This window comes from Herpailurus yagouaroundi, unplaced genomic scaffold (assembly GCF_014898765.1).
Source record: "Herpailurus yagouaroundi ecotype Mexico unplaced genomic scaffold, PumYag 162, whole genome shotgun sequence".
In the NCBI taxonomy this organism is placed as follows: domain Eukaryota; kingdom Metazoa; phylum Chordata; class Mammalia; order Carnivora; family Felidae; genus Herpailurus; species Herpailurus yagouaroundi.
Genome location: NW_024412403.1, coordinates 40919388 through 40937366, shown reverse-complemented (window position 1 = coordinate 40937366; position 17979 = coordinate 40919388). Strand labels below are relative to the sequence as shown.

The window sequence follows — 17979 nt, the reverse complement described above, 5'->3', positions numbered from 1 at the left end:
TTTGAGCCCATTCTTTACTTCTCTCCCCCTCACATTTTAGGTATATGGTGTCATACTTTACATCTTTTCATTTTGTGAAACTCTTGATAATTTTTATAGATATACTTAATTTTATTGCTTTTGAGCTTCCTACTTTATTTACTCTTATTAATGGTCTTTTGTTTCCACTTAAAGAGTCCCTTTTAACACTTATTGTAGAACTGGTTGAGTGATCATGAATTCCTTTTGTCTAAGAAACTCTTTATCTCTCCTTTTATTGTGAATGAGAACCTTGAAAAAATCTTCAGGTTTTTTTCCTCTGATCACTTTAAATATATGATACCACTCCCTTCTGTCCTGAAATATTTCTGCTGAAAAATCAGCTCACAGCTTTATGGGGTTTCCTTTGTATGTAACTATTTTCTGTTCTTTTGCTGGTTTAAAATTTCTTTCTTTGTCATTACTTTTTGCCATATTAATTACTATGTGTCCTGGTGTAGACCTCCCTGGGTTGATTTGTTGGGGGCTCTCTGTGCCTCCTGGATCTGGATTTTTGTTTATTTACCCAGATTTGGGAAGTTTCCAGCTATTATTTCTTAAAATAAATTTTCTGCCCCTTTTCTCTCTCTTTTTCTGAGATCCCTATAATGTGAATGTTATTACACTTGATGATGTTTCTGAGTTCCCTTAATATATTTTCATTTTTAGTTTTTTTTTCTTTTTTCTCCTCTTATGTTCAGCTTGATTGCTTTTCATTATTCTGTCCTCCAGGTTGCTAATTCATTCTTTTGTTTCTTCTAGTCTATGATTGATTCTCTCTAGTATTTTTTTTATTGTTATCCATCTGTTGCTTTTATTGAAATAAGAAAACTAGCATTCTCATTACAGTAGAGCCACTTTAGTTTATATTTACTATTTATTTATTTATTTATTTATTTATTTATTTATTTAAATTATTTATTTAAATTCCAGTTAGCTAACATATAGTGTGATATTAATTTCAGGTGCAGAAGTTAGTGATTCATCACTTACATACAACACCAAATGCTCATCACAATAAGTGCCCTCCTTAATCCCCATCACCCATTTAACCCATGTCCCCCCACTTCCCCTCCAGCAATTCTCTGTTTGTTCTCTATAGTTAAGAGTCTGTTTTCTGGTTTGCATCTTTCTTTTCCTCCTACATTCATTTGTTTTGTTTCTTAAATTCCACATATGAGTGAAATCATATGGTATTTGTCTTTCTCTGACTGACTTATTTCACATAGCATAATACACTCTAGTTTTATCCATGCCGTTGCAAAATGGCAAGATTTTATTCTTTTTGATGGCTGAGTAATATTCTATTGTATCTCTATCTCTATCTATCTGTCTATCTATCTATCCATCCATCCATCCATCCATCCATCTACCACATCTTCTTTATCCATTCATCAGTCAATGGGCATTTGGGCTCTTTCCACAATTTGGCTATTGTTGATAATGCTACTATAAACATTGGGGTGCATGTATCCTTTTAAATCATCATTTTTTATCCTTTGGATAAATACCTAGTAGTGCAATTGCTGAATCATCAGCAGTTCTATTTTTAACTTTTTGAGAAATGTCCATGCTGTTTTCCAGAGTGGCTGCACCAGTTTGCATTCCCACCAACAGTGTAAGAAGGTCTTTCTTTCTCCTAATCCTCGCCAACATTTGTTGTTTCCTGTGTTGTTAATTTTAGCCATTCTGACAGGTGTGAGGTGATATCCCATTGTAGATTTGATTTGTATTTCCCTGATGATGAGTGATGTTGAGCATCTTTTCATGTGTCTGTTAGTCATCTGTATGTTTTCTTTGACAAAATGTCTATTCATGTCTTCTGCTTCTTTTGTTCTTTCTTTCTTTTTTTTTTCTCTTTCTTCCTTCCTTCCTTTCTTTCTTTTTTTATTTTAGGTAGAGATAGTGAGAGTGGGGGAGAAGGGCAGAGGGAGAGAGAGAGAGAGAGAGACTCTTAAGCAGGCTCCACACTCATCATGGAGCCCAACACAAGGCTCAATCATGACCCTGGGATCATGACTTGAGCCAAAACCAAGAGTCAGATGCTCAATTGACTGAGCCACCCAGGCACTCCTTCTGCCCATTTCTTAACTGGATTATTTGTTTTTTGGCTGTTGAGTTTGATAAATTATTTATACATTTTGGATACTAACCCTTTATCAGATATGTCATTTGCAAATATTTTCCCCCATTCTGAAGGTTGCCTTTTAATTTTGTTGATTGTTTCCTTCTCTGTGCAGAAGATTTTTATTTCAATGAAACCCCAATAATTTATTTTTGCTTCTGTTCTCATCTAGTGTATTTTTAATTTAAGTTATTGAGTTCTTCATCTCTGATTAGTTTTTTTAATGTTTTTTTTATCTCTCTGATGAGAGTCTCACTGAGGTCCTCCACACTTTTTGCAAATCCAGTAAGTATCTTTATGACAATTACTTTAAATTCTCTATCAGGCATATTATTTATCTATGTTTCATTTAGCTTTCTTGCTATGATTTTGTTCTGTTCTTTCATTTGGAACATATTCCTCTGTATCCTCATTTTATCTAACTCTCTGTGTCTGTTGCTATGTGTTAGGAGAGTCAGCTACACTTCCTGCTCTTGAAAGTGGGGGTCTTATGAAGAAGAGTACTTATAGTGCCCTGCAGTGCCATATCCCCAGTTCACAAGAACTTGGAGCTTTAGGGGTGTCTCCTATGTGTGTTGTGTGTGCCTATTGTTATTGCTGAGTTGCTTTTGCCTTCAGTCCAGTCATTTGTAATGGCTTCCTGTCTGTTGTGGGCAGAGTTTGGTCCCCATGTTGTTAGTGGGCCATTCTGGGGCTGCCTTGGGCTTCAGTTGAATCAGACCAGGCATTTGCTAGACATGCAGTAGCACCACACTTCTGGGCACTTTCCCTGATTGTCTTTTGAGATGCTTTCATTAGTGGGCAGGGCCTGCAGTCAGACCAGATGTCTGCCTCCAGCCCACTGCTGGGGCTTCAGATTGGTGTGTGTGGTTATCTTACCCTTTCCCCATGGTAGGAGTTCTTGTTGGGGCTGCTTGCCAGGCTTGTGGTACCACTTTGGATAAGGTCTGGCCAAAGGCATTTTGAAGGGGGAAGATCTACAGAAGCAGGTAGCATTAGCAAGGTTTGCCTGGGTCTGCTGTAGGAGAGAACCTAAAACTGAGGCTGGGCTGGAGAGCATGTGTCTGTAGGAGAGCTTAGGGGTAGGGCATGCTGTTAGCAAGTTAGGTTGCCAGCGTTATGACTTGTGCTTTTCAAATCCTTTCTACACACATGGCTTGAATGGTCTCTCTAAAACATAAAACTGGTGATATTATATCTCTAACTAAAATGTTCTAATGACTCCTAAAGTGTGGTGTATTAGAAATTTAACACTAACTCTGTCTCAATGATAAAGTCAATTGACTTTTATTGACTGGATCATCTCACTAAAATTAAGGCTGTGCCTCATGCACTTTTTTTCCACTTTTCTTTTGATCCTCTCTTCCACTCATTAGCTTCATTTGTTTAGCTGCAAATGGGACAAAGACCTTCCTTCTTCAGAGAAAGGGCAGTTGCAGTCAATTCTCACAAACATTAAAAAAATTAAAAAAGCTTTTAGCTTTGTGATGATTGGATGTTCTTTGAACAAATCCCTTGGGAAATTGTAGTGCAGTGACTTATTTAGGTCTTGGTTAGTGTCTTTCAGTGTGGAAGGGGTGTGGAATTACCTTGATGGTTGAGATCAATCATGGCCCACCTCTGAACTTGCACTGGTGCAAATCCTATTCAAACTGCATAGTTTCCACATAATGGAGATTGGGGGTAGGTGTGTGTAGGACAGACAATCACAAAGCCCCTAGAAATGTCATATGTCTTCTATAAAGGGCATCCTGCCTGCCTATCCATTTTTTTTTTTATCTCTTATAGAATACTTCTCTGCACAGTTGTTTTATACATGCTGATCTGTTTGACATTCTTTGAGCACATCAGTTTGTTTGCTGCTTCTGTACCTACACTCACCTACTCTCTCTGCATGGAATGCAAACTCCTATTATTTGTTCAAAAGTAGGTAGATGTATCACCTCTGTGAAGCCATTTGTGATGCTTCATTTCCTAGGTAGAATTTGTTGATTCCTTGCATTCTTCTCCCTTCCTCTTTACCATATACCTGCCATATTGTATGGCATTAATTGTTTTGCATGTTTAAATTGTAAGCTTTTGGAGGCAGAGAGGTTTTCTTGGTTGGTTGGTTTGAATGTGCCCCCCTCCCCCCCCATACTAGTACAATGTCTGGCATCATAGTGGATAGAGTGAAAAGTGAAAAGCTTTCAAGTTTCCAGTTTCAAGTATATAAGATAGGATCTTAAGAAAAATCTACCTTTAGGTGAGGTAGCACGAACAGAAAAACATCTAAACTATCTTGGAAAATAATAAAGAAAGATGGAACTTGGAATGGGTCATTAAGAAAGTGCTGATTTATCACTTTCAGTTTCTCTATTGTTGGGGAAGAACAACAGAAACCCCAATAAATGTTCCAGAACTCAAGCTGGCAACAAACTTTTCAGTTTGTGCAGCAAATTCTTCAGAAATTGGGCAGCAGATGATCCTTACTTGTAGAAATAAATAAATATACTACCTCCATTTCTGCTGGTAACCAAAGTCTCCTCATTCTTCTTATCTTAATACTGTCATCTCACTTGCCCCCAGTATCAAATAAGTCATTAGGTCCCATTCACTCTTCCTTAGAACTGTCTCTCATATTTGTACTCGACAAACAAGGCTCTCTGAAGGAATAGTGAAGGCAGTAAGTAAACTTTATGCAGAGAAAGTAAATTATAAAAGGAGGAAAGTTCATAGAAATATCTTGGGAGTCACAGGTGGAGAAAGTAGCCAGGATTGTAAGTAGTAGTTAGAGTTTAAAGGGAAGAAATGTAATAAATGCCTTATCAATAACTTCCTCAATTCACAGAAACTCTTTTACTATTTATATTAAGAAAATAAGACTTTAGAATTTTTCCTAGAGAAAGTAATGTACCTATTTTCCAGGGTATTTGAGACGTTTGGAAATATTATATTAGGAAGTCTAGAGCACTTCCTTCAAATTCTTATTGATGGTCTGCTGCTTACTAAAATGTAATTTCTATGCAAAACAAACAAAGCCACCACTACCAATACAATTGGCTTGTAGCCCACTCTCCAAGTGTCCTTTAGTGAGTGTTCACAAATAAAAACAAAGAAGTGATCCATTAAAGAAATGCTTTTGATTACATGCCTGCTTTGTTATTTTAAGTGGACATCTTTTTGCAAAATGATTCAAATAATTTGAGGTTCTAGAATTAAATTATGTACTCTATAATGAAAGAGTGACACATAATTTCACCACTTTAGATGAAGAAAATTTTCTGTTTCATACAGTTAGGGAGTTAGGAAGATACAATTATAGTTTTTATTAATGAGGACCAAATAAACCACTAAAATAGGTGATTCCCATAGTGACTGACTGACTAAGGAGGTGTGAGTGAAAAAATGCCTTCAGCTCCATAGGAAAAGATACTACATAGAGATTATCAATAAGCACTTATCCTGCCACATATGTTTAATAAAATAGTATTAGTTTCCAATTTCAACATTGAAAATTTACATCTAAAAATTAATTTTCTTTGTGCTGCTCAACGTGTGTCCAGGGTGTGTCATTGAAATCTTTGTATTTTCCCTTTACCAAATCCATTTCCCTTTATTATGTCAGGGCTCAATCCTATCAGTATACCCTGATATAGGCAGAAAAGCAGAGTTTAGGTCACTGTGATCTGAAAAAGGTTTTGCCATCCTGGACAGTCTCTCAGATGTCACACTCATGGCAATTAGATGTTCTATTTTAAGAAACATGATTATTAGCTTCTAAATGAACCCGAATAATCAGGAAGTAAAAATGAGGTAATGGATTCAAATGATGTGGCATACAATATCCATCTTTTCTTCTTCCTCACCAACCCCCATTCAAAGCTCCAACACAGCCCCTAGATGCTAATTTCATTCTTTGGCCATGTGTCTAAAAAGAACTGGCAGAATACCCTTCAATTGGAGGAATTAATTTTTGAAAATGTCTGTATGGAGCCTGAACTGGCAGTAAGCTGCAGTAACGCTTAGACCACATTCACTTCGCCGTCAGGGACCTAACACTGTCCAGAATCTCATCTAGTGCTGATGTTATAGAGCTCTGTCACCAGGAATCCCATTGTTGTTTTCTGCAGATACTTTAAAACACCAAGGATAGTGCCTAATAATGAGTTGGGATGCAAATTGTTTCTATGAATAAATTTAATAATGTGGGAAATCTTTTTTTTTAATGTTTATTTTGAAAGAGAGAGAGAGTGGGGGAGGGGCAAAGAGAGAGGGAGAAAGAGAATCCCAAACAGGCTCCACGTTGTCAGTGCAGATCCCAACATGGGGCTCGATACCATGAACCATGAGATCATGACCTGACCCGAAATCAGGAGTCAGATGCTTACCCAACTGAGCCACCCAGGATCCCCAATAATGCAGGAAATCTTACTGATATTGTTAACCCTTGAACAATACAGGTTTGAACTGTGCAGTTCCACTAAATGTGGATTTTTTTTTTTTGATAAATCCAACATGGTACTGTAAATGCATTTTCTCTTTCTTGTGCTTTTTAAAATTACATTTTCTTTTCTCTAGCTTACTTTATTGTATGAATACAGTATAAAATGCATACAACACACAATATGTGTATTAATTGACTGTTTATGTTATCAATAAGACTTCTAGTCAACAGTAGGCTATTAATAGTTAAGTTTTGGGGGGAGCTAAAAATTATACATAGTTTTTGACTGTGTAGGGGTCAGTGCCCCTAACCCTTGTGTTGTTCAAGGGTCAACCGTATATTCAGATAGAGTCTTTACCTAGGATAAACACATAGCCTGTCTTATTTATTTTTCACTTGAAAGGAAAAACAAAATTTGACTATTTTTCTGACTTTGTTTTTAAAGATAAGAGTTTATGTTTTTCAGATTTTGGAAGGGTATTGCCATATATCTGAAGCTCTAAATCTAAAAATCATGAGGCATGAATATTTTTACTGTTCAGTGTAACAGCACATTGTGATATTTAATAATCTTAATAGTAATCTTGATAAATCAAGATTTATCAATACATGGTTAAATGTATTCTGAATACTTTTTTAAAGAAGGTAGAACATATGGAATGCATTTTTAAAAGATGACCCTTCCAGGGGCGCCTGGGTGGCGCAGTCGGTTAAGCGTCCGACTTCAGCCAGGTCACGATCTCGCGGTCCGGGAGTTCGAGCCCCGCGTCAGGCTCTGGGCTGATGGCTCAGAGCCTGGAGCCTGTTTCCGATTCTGTGTCTCCCTCTCTCTCTGCCCCTCCTCTGTTCATGCTCTGTCTCTCTCTGTCCCAAAAATAAATAAACGTTGAAAAAAAAAATTAAAAAAAAAAAAAAAAAGATGACCCTTCCAAATCCTTAAAAAATAAGTTTCAATGGTCTTAAAGATATTTTAGTAATTTCACACAGTATTCAAAAAGACATTATTCTCTTAGAAATTTGTAGCACAGTAGTGATAATTAGTTTAAATCTCTAATTTTTTAGGTCCAGGAATTTAAAGTGACTTTCTGAAGCTTACACTGATAAAGACTGATAGCATCTCAATTTATATCTAGATTTATAGATTCTGAAGTCCAATTTATTTTCAGCACTTCATATAATATAGGCAAATCGTTTTTTTTTTCTTAAAGACAGTCAGTAACTTAAAGTCTCAAATAATAAATGACTGAAGAAAAGTAATAAAAAATTTCAATTTTATCATTAAAGATTTTACATGAAACAAGAAAAAGAGAACCTTCATTTATCTGAGCCTCTATTATATGGCAGTAACTGTGCCAGACAAATTTATGTAATTTGTCAATTTTGGTCATATCATCCATATTTTCAGAGATAAAATGAATCCAAAACCCTGAAGTGTCCTAATTTTCTCAAGGTCACTCCATTCCTAAGTGGCACATGTGGAATTTGGAACCATGTGTTTCAGAGAGACTGAGTGCCAAGCCCATATTCATGAATGGACACAATTAATGGTGACTTGCATTACGAAGAGTTTATGAGGAGATATAAACAATCCTACACACAGTAGTTTAATTTTACAAATTTGTATCCTATTTTCTGTATCATATTTACCTCTCATTCTAGGTAAAGCTGCCCACTTAGTACTTATAAATCATGAGTCAGCTCTCTTTCTGGGAAGTTCCCATAGGGAATTGAGAGTAGCCATTCTGAAGAGATCTCCACATCATCTGTGGGCTATAACAATTATTGGTTGAGCTTCCTCAAATACTTGTAGGAGTGAGGAAAGTTAATGGTGGCTTCTGTATGAAAGATCCATCCGGTACATGTGAATCTTCAGACTAAAGTATTGTTTACACTTGTATCAATTCCCCAAGTGGAAACAAAAAGATTAAGCTATTGAGAGTACACCAAAATAAAAGGCTTTTGGACAGTGAAGGAAACCATCAACAAAATAAAAAGACAGCCTACCAGATGGGAGAAGATACTTGCAAATGACATATCCAATAAGGGGTTAATATCCAAAATATATAAAGGACTTATACAACTCTAACACAAAACCCACAAATAATCCAATTAAAAATGGGCATAAGACATGAATAGACATTTTTCCAAAGAAAACATACAGATGGCCAACAGACATATGAAAAGATGTTCAACATCACTAATCATCAGGGAAATGCAAATCAAAACCGTATTGAGATATCACCTCACACTTGTCAAAATGGCTAGAGTCAAACAAACAAACAAAAACAAACAAACAAACAAAAATAACAGGTATGGCAATGATGTGGAGAAACAACAACTGTCATGCACTGTTGGTGGGAATGCAAGGTAGTATAGTCACTATGGAAAACAGTATGGACATTCCTCAAAAAATTAAAGGTAGAATTCCATATGATCCAATAATGACACTACTGGGTATTTATCCAAAGAAAATAAAAAGACTAATTTGAAAAGATGCATGCACCCCTATGTTTATTGTAGCATTATTTACAATAGCCAAATTATGGAAGCAACCCAAATGTCCATTGATAGATGAATGGATAAAGAAGTAGTACATATATAAAATGGAATATCACTCAGCCATAAAAAAAGAAAGAAATCTTGCCATTTGAGACAACATAAATGGACCTAGAGGGTATAATGCTAAGTGAAATAAGTCAGTCTGAGAAAGACAAATACCATATGATTTCACACATATGTGGAATTTAAGAACAAAACCAAGGAACAAAGAAAAAAGAGACAACCAAAAACAGGCTCTTAACTATAGAGAACAAACTAGAGGTTGCCAGAAGGGAGGTAGGTGGGGGATGGGTGAGATAGGTAAAGGGGATTAAGAGTACATTTACCATGATGAGCACTGAGTAATATATAGAATTGTTGGATCATTATATTGTACACCTGAAACTAATATAACACTATGTTAGTTATACCTGAATTTTAAAAATAAATAAAAATTTAAAAATTAACTTAAAAGAAATAATAATAATAATTAAGGAAAAGAATCCCCCAAGTGGGACCTATATTGGTCAGGAGACAAAAGTTTACAGTGTCTCTAACAGCATCTCTCAGACAGCTGGTGTAGTTCCCTGTTCAGTCTGAATAGTTGAATCTAATTCTTGTTTTTAGAAAGATTGCCTGAAGGCAGTTTGGCTGATCTGTCTGGTTCTCACATGCCACCAGCTGGGGGATATTTGTCTGTCCAGTGGAGCATCAAAGCAACAGCTATGAGAATAAGGGTGGGAAAGACATCCAGAAGTATTGACAAGTGTCTTATTAGATGTGAGAAATGGGGCCTTCCTCTTCTATTTCCAACAGATTTCTTGGCTGGTTAAGACGAATGGTGATCAAATTATTGTCTGGGCCCTCTCATAGGGGATAGAAAATTCAACAGCCAAGTAAATTCGAGGTGCCTGCAACCATCTGGGAGCATTATGGCAGGACTTTTCTTTCATAGAGAAGGCTTCCGGGGCAATTCTGAAATGTAAAAGTCATTAAGATCCCTCCCTCTCTTGCACCTCCTGAGTCTAAGGTATGTATTTCTTCTAAGGTGTCAGTATTGTTGCTCTCTCTCCACTACTACAAAACCTGTATGTCCTATTACAGTACTTATAATGTCACCTTTTCCCAACTATCCTCTGCTGTCATCTAAACCTTTCATCCAGAAGGTGCAAGAGGGATAAGGACATACTTATGAAATCTTCAGAGACTTAGTGTATCCCCTATTTTGACGAGGCAGACTACTGTAGGGAGTTTGTTGTAAAGTATATCAAAGAGTCTTTATTCTTACATTCTAATGCCATGTGTATTCAACCAGAGAATTCAGGTGGCTGGGCCAGAATGACGTTTGAATCCCCTAAACCCCTTTTGGTTCAGTTGCCACTCAGAGAACATACTAACTCATCAAGCCTGGGATTACTGTTAAGGAAAAGAAAGGACCACAAGACTCAGGATTGGTCAAGTTGGAATACCAAATTTTCAACATATCCCCCCCACCCCACCTTTTTCATCCTGATTGTTAGGTGCTCTTTGAATGAGCAACCTCCCTTACTTGGGTGTGTGGATTAGGAGGGAGTGAGGGAAGTGGAATAAAAAAAATCTTTTTGAGTTGATTTTTAGGACACCTTTCCAATGCTCAAAAATACTAGATGCCTGAAGATAAGGATGGTAGGCAGTGTGGAAGATCCATCAAATACCTATCAGGACATTGTCAAAATTGTTGAATGACTTTTGTGATAAAAGGAGCACCAATGTCAGACTACAAATGATTCAGAAAGTCAAACACATAATAAAGATTAATTTCAGGTGCCCCAATAGTATGACTGGAGTCAGCTATCTGGATTGGGACAGCAATTGCATAACCTAAAAATGAGCCCAAGGTTTTAAGGGACCATTACCCTCAATGGTAATGGCCTCGATAAGAGTATCAGGGGCTAGAGGCACCAGGGTGGCTCAGTCAGTTGAGCATATGACTCTTGATTTTGGCTCAGGTCATGATCTTATGATTCATGAGATTGAGCCCCACATTGGGGTCTGCTCTGACAGCGTGGAGCCTGTCTGGAATTCTCTTTCTCCTCTCTCTGTGTCTCCCCCTCTCACACTCTTTCTGTCTGTCTGTCTCTCTCAAAATGGATAAACATTGTTTACCTTTTGTGGGTTTTGTTTTTTTGTTTTTTTTTTTAAGGAGTGTCAGGGGCTAATATAATCAGTCTATAAGCACTGAATGGGGGCCAAGTCCCTTAATTTGGTTCCTGCCCCCTTGAGACAATAGGCCAACTTTTGGTAAGAGTCTGGCATCTAGTGGGAGCCTCTGCATCAGGAATACAGAGTTCTTTACCCTGTGCCCAGCCTATGATGTTGGATCGATTGCCATTTCCTATAATGGTGATGAATCTATACAGTGAATGTGGCAATCTGTGCAATGGCAGGCTCAATCAGCAGTGTGATTCTAGCTGGCCTCATCAGAGAATAAACGTTTGTCATGGCCATCTGGACAAGTGGCTCAGATAGTTTGGTTAGTAGCCTCATTTTCACACTCCACGGCCCCAAAGAAAGGTGTCTTTAATCTAATAGTCCATAGCTTTCCATGTGGCTGACCAAACCTCTAGGCCCTTTGCAACAACTCGAGAGTCAGGGAAAACATAACAAAGTTCATCAAGAGGAATATTTGTCTAAGTTAGGAGAACAGTTTGAGATCTGCCCACGCAGTAGACTAAACACAGTCCTTTTCAGTTCAGCACAGCTGGTGCTGAGGCCAAACCTGCAGGAGCCCTGTGCACACCATCAGGGTTCAGTTTAGCAGAGCGTCAGTAAGGCGGGCGCTTCTGGGAGAATCTCTGTGACCTGACTGACTGGAGGACTCATTGAGCAGACAGCTCTGCTTCAGGCAGTGGAGCGGGGAATGAAGTGTCCTTCACAGGTACAGCTGCCCCTTTCTCAGGTAAAGCTAAGATGCTGCTGGGGCCAAAATGCACATGCTGTTTCTACTTGAAAAGTGAACCTTGTGCACATGCTTTGTCTCGTTAGGTCTGGTCTTCATTTGTTTTTCATCTTATCAGACTGTAACTAAACTGCCCTCTTTATATTCCCTGCCCATAAATACAGCCCATCCCAAACCCATAGCAGGCTTGCTTGTAGCTTGCTGCAGTTTGCATGTCCCAAATTGCAATTCCTCTGCTATTCCTGAATAAATTCTTTTCTTTTCTTTTTTCTTTTTTTTTTTTTTTTTTTTTTTTTTAGCTTTACTCAATTAACCTCCTTATTTAGGTTGGCAAGTCTCACAAGTCTCCCCACTTCGGATACAAATCCATGTTGCCACCCGTGCTTCTTCTGACTATATGATCAGAGGTTTCTGTGATCCACCCCTCCTTGATTTTGATTAATTTGCTTAAGTGGCTCACAGAACTCAGGAAACCTGTTTACTGACTGAATTACCAGTTTATTATAAAAGCTTATAACTCGGGAACAGCTAGATGGAGAGGTGCATAGGATAGGTATGCGGAAGGGGAGTGGAACTTCCTTTGCACTCGACAAAAGCACCACTCTCTCACATCTCCATGTGTTCACCAACGCAGAAGCTCTCCAAACCCCATCCTTCTGGGTTTTATGGAGGCTTCATTTCATAGGCATGATTGATTAAATCATTGGTCACTGTTGATTGATTCAACCTTTAGCCTCTCCCTCCCTGGACTCAGGGGGTGGGATGGAAAGATCCAGCCTTCCAAGCACAGGGTTGGTTTCCTTGGTGACCAGCCCCCACCCTTAGAGGCTTCCCAAAGGCACTGCATTAACATAACAAAAGGCACTTTTTGTGGGTCTCATCACTTAGAAAAGTACAAGCTTTTTAGGAGTACTGCAAAGACCAAATATATGTTCCTTATTATAAATCACAATATTACACTGCCCCTGGGCCCTGACCCTAGGCTGCTCCTTGCTTTCCCCAGGGTAACTGCTCTCACTCCTGAACTTACCCATCCCGGGAGGTAACAGTGGGAAAGGCAGGTGATAAGAGTTAGACTCCTAGCTGCACTATTAATTGCTTTGTCAACTTGAGCACTGCCCTGGTCCTCTCTGGGCCCAAATCTCCAAAATTTATTACCCTCCAGGAGGGTAATAAAGGAGGCATACAGTCAGCCTGTTCCAAGCCCCTTTTGCTTGTGCTATTCAGAATCCAAGGCACCAGTAGTATATGGCCTAGGTGAATGAGCCAACACATACCTTGTGACCCAAGATCACCCTACAGTGTTGATTTATTTCAAAAATCATGCTTATAACAGGGATGCCTAGGTGGCTCAGTAGATTAAGCTTCCGACTCTTGATTTCTGCTCAGATCATGATATCATGGTTTGTGAGATTGAGTCCTGCCTTGAGCTCTAAATCAAGAGCTCAGTGAGGACAGCACAGAGCCTGCTTGGGATGCTTTTTCTCCCTCTCTCTCTCTGCCCCTTTACTGCTTGCGCTGGTGCTCTCTCTCAGAATAAATAAATAAACATTTTTAAAACAATTATTCTTGCAACAAAAATTATAAGCAGCATTTATAATAGAATTTTTAAAGTTTATTTATTTTGAAAGAGAGAGAGAGAGGGAGAGAGAGAGAGCATGAGTGAGGTTGGGAGTTGAGGGGCAAGGCACAAAGAAGAGACGTAGAAAATCCCAAGCAGGTTCCATGCTGTCAGCATGGAGCCTAATGCACTGCTCAATCTCAGAACTTCCAGATCATGACCTGAGCTAAGATCAAGAGTCAGACATTTAACCAACTGAGTCACCCAAGGCTCCCCTTACTAAGAATAAGTTTTTAAAAAATGTCTTCTCACATATTCACTAGCAATTTAGCTTCTAAGATTATGAAAATAAAGTATTACTGAGCCCATAATTAATGTTTGACCATGCAAATTAGACATAATTGTTATTGCCATTGATTTCTTTATGAGCAAATCATGAGGGCTTTTTTTTTTTTTAATGTCTTCTGGGGCTTTGACTTTATGGAAATAATGTATTCATATTATTCTATAATGACTAAAACCTAAAATAGGGTTTTTGGCACAAAATTGCAGTATTATAATAACCTGGCCACATTTGGAATTTTGTCATTTAAATGATTTCAATTCAACACAGTTGAAAACCCTGTATGTGACTCTGATGTTTGATTTAGTTATTTCCAAATCCTATCAAGAGGGGAGAAGACCTGCTTTGCTATCACATATAGAGTTATTCTCCACATCTGCTAGCTTGAAGTCTGGCTTTTGCTGTTGGATATCACAGTTTCCAGGGGGGGAAACAAATCTTTGAAGAGGAAAGTATTTTTCCTAGGAAGACCTCCAAAGATGATGGCAAGGATTATCTCCTGACATCATACTCCTAACTATGATCTTTCTGTCACAGTCATAGAGCTGTGGCACAGTTGTCATATATATGTGACATATATATCACATGCCATAAGTCATATATGTATGTCACATAGGAATATATGTACATTAATGGGTGTATGACATTTATGTGTATATATGCCATATATATATGACAACTATGACAGCTCCATGAGTTACTCACACACAGACACACATAGGCACACACATACACACAGCTTTCCAGATAAAATTAATACACAATGAACTGCACGTTTTCGAAGGGTACAGAGTGGTCAGTTTTGACATATGTATATATCTGTGAAATTCACAATCAAGGTAATGAACTCATCCCTAACCCCTAAAAATTTCCTCCTGTTCCTTGGTAATTTTTCCCCGATCCTCCTCTCCACTCCTTTCCCTGGCTTATCGTGAATTTGCTTTCTATCACTATATTCACTTCCATTTCTCAGAAATTAATAGAATGTTTTGTCTGGCGTCTTTCACTCAGCATAATTATTTCAAGGTGTATCATGTTGCATTGCGTATGAATAGTTTATTCACTTTAATGCTGAGTAGCATTCTATTATATGAAATTACTACAATTTGTTATTCTTTGCTTATTCAAATTATCTTCTAGGATAATACCTAAATGACTTAATCATAAGGTTAGGTATGTTTTTGAACTTTTTAAAGAAACTGCCATATTGTTTTTCAAAGTGGGTATATCGTTTTCTTCTAAGAGCGGTGTATGAAAGTTCTTGTTGTTCCATATCCGCATGACAATTGATAGAGCCGGACTTTTTAGTAGCTGTGCAGTAGGGTCTCACTATGGTTTCACTTTGCATTTATTTATTTGATATAGCTCTGGTCAGTTTATCTATTTCTTCTTCAGTTAGCTTTGGGAATTTTTTTCTTTTAAGGAATTGTTCCATTTCATCTGAAGTGTCAAATTTATTGACATAAAGATGTTCATAATATTTCTTTTATCACTTTAATCCCTGTAGATTCTGAAGTAATAAGGAGTCTTCCATTTCTGGTATTGCTAATTTGTGTCCTTTTATTCCTGACAAATCTGTTGAATGAATAGTTTATCCATTACATTATCTTCTCAAAGAACCAGTTTTGGATTCAAAACTGGTTCAAATCATGGCTTTCTATATTGTTTTGCTGTTTACTATTTCACTGATTTCTGCTTTAATATTAATTATTTCTATTTTTCTTATTTTGGATATTTGCTCTTTATTTTCTACTTTTCTAAAGTGGTTGCTGTGGTCACTGATATGTGATCTTCCTTCTTCTCTAATATATTATTTAGTGCTACAAATTCCCCCTCCCCAAGTACTGCTTTAGTAGCATTTCACATATTTTGATATATTGTGCTTTCATTCTCATTCAGTTCAACATACTTTCTTTTTTTCTTTTTATTTATATATGAAATTTATTGTCAAATTGGTTTCCATACAACACCCAGTGTTCATCCCAAAAGGTGCCCTCCTCAATACCCATCACCCACCCTCTCCTCCCTCCCACCCCCCATCAACCCTTAGTTTGTTCTCAGTTCTCAACAGTCTCTTATGCTTTGGCTCTCTCCCACTCTAACCTCTTTTTTTTTTTTTTTCCTTCCCCTCCCCCATGGGTTCCTGTTAAGTTTCTCAGGATCCACATAAGAGTGAAACCATATGGTATCTGTCTTTCTCTGTATGGCTTATTTCACTTAGCATCACACTCTCCAGTTCCATCCACTCAACATACTTTCTATTTTAGCTTTGATATCTCCTCTACCCAAGGGTTATTTCTAAGTATATTATTTAGTTTTCAAATATTTGGGGATTTTCCAGACATATTTGTGCTATTGATTTTAATGTAATTCCATTGTTATTAGATAACATTTGCATAATTTGAATCTCTTTACATTTTTTAGACAAATTTATGGCCTAGAATATGGTCTATCTTGGTAAATGTTCCATACACACTTGAAAAAAAAAAGATGTATTCTGCCATCGTTGGGTGGAATATTCTATAGACATCACTAAGTTAGGTTCATTATTAATATTATTCAAGTCTTCTGTAACTTATTGATTTTCTGTCTACTTATTTCAATTATTGAGAAAGGAGTATTGACATCTCTGACTACAGTTATGGATTAATCTATTTTTCCTTGAAGTTTTAACAGTTTTTGCTTCATGTATTTTGAAGCATTATTATTAGGCATGTAAATGTATGCAAATATTATATACTACTGATAAATCGATCTCTTAGGATTCTGAAATGACTCCCTTGACTCTGGTAATATTCTTTGCTCTGAATCAGCCTTGATATTTATATTACTCTAAATACAAAATAAAGTTCTTCTTCCAAAATTATCTTGTTATAAGCCCATAATATTGCCTAGAATGACTGTGATACAATTTATAGTAATTATTCTTTAATCGTTAGGCTTTCAAGATTTTTTTTTCACCACAGAACTAGTTCTGCAAATATGCTTGTAGATATATTCTTAAGCATGTATTTTTATTTCTGAGTTGTTTGATTAAAAGATAATACATATTCTCCAAAAAAAAGTGTATCACTTTGGAGTCCCACCAGTGAGGTATGAGAAAGCAATTTTCATCCCACACATTTGTCAGCATTAAATGCAATTGTACTTCCATTTTTCTAAATTGATAACTGAAATATGATATACATATGTTGCTTTAATTTGCATTTCCCTGAATAATACCAATGTGGAGCATCTTGCCCTATTTTTATTATTAGTTGTTTGGGTTTCTATTTCTTGAGTGGCCTATTCTCTTTATAGATAAATCATAATATCAGTTTGATTTTTTTTCTTTTTAAGGTTGGTTTCTAAGCTAGTGTTCCTTTAAAAAAAAAGATAGTGTTCCTTAATGTCTAAGTATTTTGCTAATATTTTGCTATTTTTTTTTCCTTAATAGGTGAAACAAAATGTAGTCCATCCACATACAATGGAATACTATTGTTTGGATAAATAAATACTGAGAAGTAGGATTGCCACATCACGTGGCAAATCTATTTCTAATTTTTTAATATAATTTATTGTCAAGTTAGCTAATATACAGTGTATACAGTGTGCTCTTGACTTCAGGAATAGATTACTGTGATTCATAGCTTACATACAACACCCAGTGCTCATTCCAACAAGTGCCCTCCTCAATGCCCATCATCCATTTTCCCCACTCCACCACCCTTCCACCCCCATCCACCCTCAGTTTGTTCTCTGTATTTAAAATTCTCTTATGGTTTGCCTCCCTCTCTGTTTGGAACTATTTCTTTTCTTTCCCTTCCCCCATAGTCTTATGTTAAGAAGTGAAACATGAATGAAACATATGAGTGAAAACATGTGTTATCTGTCTTTCTCTGATTGACTTATTTCTCTTAGCATAATACACTCCAGTTCCACCCACTGTTTTTAATTTTTTGAGGAAACACCGTACTGTTTTCCATAATGGCTGCACCAGTTTACATTCCCACCAATAGAACACACAGATTTCCAATTTATCCACATCCTT

The 17979-nt window shown here is 37.1% G+C and overlaps 1 long non-coding RNA gene across 1 annotated transcript; it reads left to right on the top strand.

The window, feature by feature from the left end:
• Positions 1 to 949: 949 nt before the first annotated feature.
• LOC121035776 (uncharacterized) lies at positions 950 to 17668 on the top strand. The gene is made up of 3 exons (XR_005793066.1): positions 950 to 967; positions 4074 to 4079; positions 17556 to 17668. It is a non-coding gene; the product is annotated as an uncharacterized LOC121035776 (long non-coding RNA).
• Positions 17669 to 17979: the final 311 nt, after the last annotated feature.